The sequence below is a fragment of the Mus caroli genome, chromosome 11, assembly GCF_900094665.2.
Source record: "Mus caroli chromosome 11, CAROLI_EIJ_v1.1, whole genome shotgun sequence".
NCBI lineage: Eukaryota > Metazoa > Chordata > Mammalia > Rodentia > Muridae > Mus > Mus caroli.
In genome coordinates, this window is record NC_034580.1 from 23,695,607 (window position 1) to 23,699,687 (window position 4,081).

Genomic DNA, 4,081 nt, shown 5'->3' on the forward strand with positions numbered 1-4,081 from the left:
AGGGCTACAGAATGTAACCCCGAGGCCCCTTTTGGTTTTGGGGGCTGCCCCTTGTCCACCCCCTATCAAGTGGGTCAGAGGCTTGGATGCCTACCAGGGGCTGACTGGAAAGCTTCTGGCAGCCTTCCTGCTTCTGCCTATCTAGAGCATAGATGTAACTCTGGCCAGACTTGGGCTATCCTCCCTCCCCCCTCTTTCCTGGGTCACTTTTTAGTTCCCACAGATCATCATATTAAAGAACACTGTCAAAGTTCTAGAAAACATGTAAGAACTCATAGTGGAGAGAAACCCTATGAATGTAATAAATGTGGTGACAGCTTTGCAAGGCCCATTCAACTCCAAAGACATAAAAGAACACATAATGCAGAGAAATCCTATGAATGTAATCAGTGTGGTAAAGCCTTTGCAAGACACAGTCATCTCTAGTATCATAAAGGAACCCATACCAGAGAGAAACCATATGAATGTAATCAATGTGGTAAAACCTTTGTATGGCACAGTCATCTCCAAAATACATAAAAGAACACATACTAGAGAGAAACCTTATAAATGTATTGTACTGGTTAGTTTTATGTCAACTTGACACAGCTGGAGTTATCACAGAGAAAGGCCTTCAGTTGAGGAAATGCCTCCATGAGATCCAACTGTAAGGCATTTTCTCAATTAGTGATCAAGGGGGAATGGCCCCTTGTGGGTGGGACCATCTCTGGGCTGGTAGTCTTGGGTTCTATAAGAGAGCAGGTTGAGCAAGCCAAGTGAGGCAAGCCAGTAAAGAACATCCCTCCATGGCCTCTGTATCAGCTCCTGCTCCCTGACCTGTCTGAGTTCCAGTCCTGACTTCCTTTGGTGATGAACAGCAGCATGGAAGTGTAAGCCGAATAAGCCCTTTCCTCCCCAACTTGCTTCTTNGTCATGATGTTTGTGCAGGAATAGAAACCCTGACTAAGACAAATTGGTACCAGCAGAGTGGGGTATTCCTGTGACAACCTGACCATGTTTTGGGGAGGACTGTGGAAGGACTTTGGAACGTTGGGCTTGAATATCCATTCATTGTTAAGAGCTCTGTCAGATGTTTTGTAGGAGCTTGGAAGATAATGTTGAGAACAGTGCAGAAGATGGAGGCCTGGTTTGTGAAATTTCGGGGGGAAAATTAAAAACCCTTTTCAGGGCATTGCTGTTTTGATTGTGAAGATTCTGTAGTTCTGGTTAGCTGGGGCTGAAGAATCAGCTGTGATTAACAAGATACCAGAACTACTAAAGCAAAAACTTTGCATTACTGGGACTATTGATGCTGGTTAGCTGGATCTAAGAAATTAGCGGTGATTAAGAAGAGACCAGCATAGTTGAGGTGACATCTTCTGGGAAGTGTTTTCTGAAAGCACAAAGAGGCTGTGTTCCAGAGATACCCAAGGTTGTACTCCTGCTGCAGCGGGACTTGGTAATATGTAAGGGTCACCCAGGTGGTACTGGTTTTGAAGGCATGAAGGGGTCATGCCGAGCAGCTGAGGCTCGGCACTGTGAGAGGCCATGGAAGGCCATTGGTGAAGGTTCAGCCTCAGTTGCAATTGAAGGCCCAGAACTGAAGGGGTCACACAGTGTTTTGGAGATGGCAGTACCACGAGATGACCACCAAGAGCAGCAGCAGCAGTGGAGTACAGGCATCTGGAGCCCAGAGGACGACGTGTGTGCTACAAAGGGCATGGCTGGAGAAGTGACCCAAGCCCTTGGAGGAGCCCAGAAGATCCTGAGTTGGATCCTAGACGTTGGACGGTTGGAGATTGATTTTTGCTTTGATTGTGACTGTGCCCTGATATTTTCCTTCTTGAAGGAAGAAACTGTTTTAGTGGAGCCCACAGTTAAGAGACTTTTAATTGTAAAAAGACTTTGAATTTTAAAAGAGATGGATATTTTAAAGAGATTGAAAATTTAAGAATATGTAAAGACTGTGGGACTTTTAAAGTTATTTAGATCTTGGGGATGAATAAGAATGTAAGGATTGAGGCTTACTAGTGATGTGTTTGTGTGTCAAGTTGACAAGGGGTCAATTGTACTGGTTAGTTTTATGTCAACTTGACACAGCTGGAGTTATCACAGAGAAAGGCCTTCAGTTGAGGAAATGCCTCCATGAGATCCAACTGTAAGGCATTTTCTCAATTAGTGATCAAGGGGGAATGGCCCCTTGTGGGTGGGACCATCTCTGGGCTGGTAGTCTTGGGTTCTATAAGAGAGCAGGTTGAGCAAGCCAAGTGAGGCAAGCCAGTAAAGAACATCCCTCCATGGCCTCTGTATCAGCTCATGCTCCCTGACCTGTCAGAGTTCCAATCCTGACTTCCTTTGGTGATGAACAGCAGCATGGAAGTGTAAGCCGAATAAGCCCTTTCCTCCCCAACTTGCTTCTTGGTCATGATGTTTGTGCAGGAATAGAAACCCTGACTAAGACATGTATTCAATGTGGTAAAGCGTTTTCACAGTGGAATCATCTCCAATATCATAAAAGAACACGTACTAGAGAGAAATCTTATAAATGTAAACAATGTGGTAAAGCCTTTGCAGGACCAGTCATCTCCAAAGACATAAAAGAGCACATACTGGAAAGAAACCCTATGAATATTGTTGCAGACTGTCCAGCAGCTCACAAGAAATGGGGTATGGCTGAGGAGGCAGACTCTAGCTGAAAGAGAGGGAACTAGACTGATGAGAGAAAGAATGGAGCTAAGTCAAGTTTTCCTGATCAAAGCTCAACTTTAATGTTGGTGAACACACTTTATAAAGAAGAGGGGAGGCCCATTCCCAGTCACTCCAAATTCCTTGTGTAGTTGACAGATCAGCCTTTTAGAAAAAGCTCACAAAGATCACAGTTCGGTGTTAACTCCGGAAGATCTTGGAGAAATGGTTTGGGCTCAGGCAGGTATCAGGTAGTGGCATATCAAAGGAGAGGGATGAGAAGCAGCACAGCAGGTGGCTCTGCCTCAGTGGCAGATGGTCTGAGTCAGCCTTGCTAGACTGGAAGGAGGTTACAGAATATAATCAATGTGGTAAAGCCTATGCAGAAGAGAGAACACTCTAATATCATAAAAAAAAAAACACATACTAGAGAAAGAAACTTATGAATGTAATCAATGAGGTAAAGCCTTTGCAACACCCAGTCATCCCCAATAACATAAAAAAGCACATACTGGAGAGAAACCTTATAAAGGTAATCAATGATGTAAAGTCTTTGTTACTCCCAATCATCTCCAAAGACATAAAAGAAAATATACTGGAGAGATGTCTTATGAATGTAATCAAAGTGGTAAAAACCTTTTCACAAAGTTATTGTCTCCAAAAATCATAAAATAACCCATTTTGGAGAGAAAACTTATGAATGTAGTCAGTGTGCTAAAGCCTATGCATGACCCATTAGTCTCTAAAACATAAAAGGTCCCATATTGGAAAGAAACCTCATGAATATATTCAATGTAGTAAAGACTTTTCACAACTTTGTAGTCTCGATTATTACAAAAGAATACATACAGGAGAGAAAATTTATGAATGTAATCAGTGTTGAAAAGCATTTTCCCATCACAGTAATCTGCAACCACATGAAGATCATATACAAGGGAGAAACCACATGAATGTTAACAATATGATAAAGCCTTTGCATGTCATAATTCTTTGTACATACACAAGAGAAATCACACTGGATTGAACCCTTATTAATATAATCACTGTGGTAATACCTTGGCAACTCACTACCATCTGCAAGTACATAATAGAACACATTCAAGAGAGTAACCTTATGAGTGCAATCAGTTTATTCACCCATTGCTTGTCACAATGGTCTCTGCATACATAAAAGAACACATACTGTAGAGAAACTGCATGAATGTAATGAATGAGGTAAACCCTTTCCAGGATACAGTCATCACTGAATACACAAAAGAACATGTCTAGGAGAAAAACACTATGAATTTAATCAATGTGATTGAATCTTTGCATATAACAGTCATTTCTAAATACATTAATGAGCACATAGTGGAGAGAAGCCCAATGATTATAATAAATGTGGTAAAGTCTTTGCATTTCACTGTACTCTCCAAAT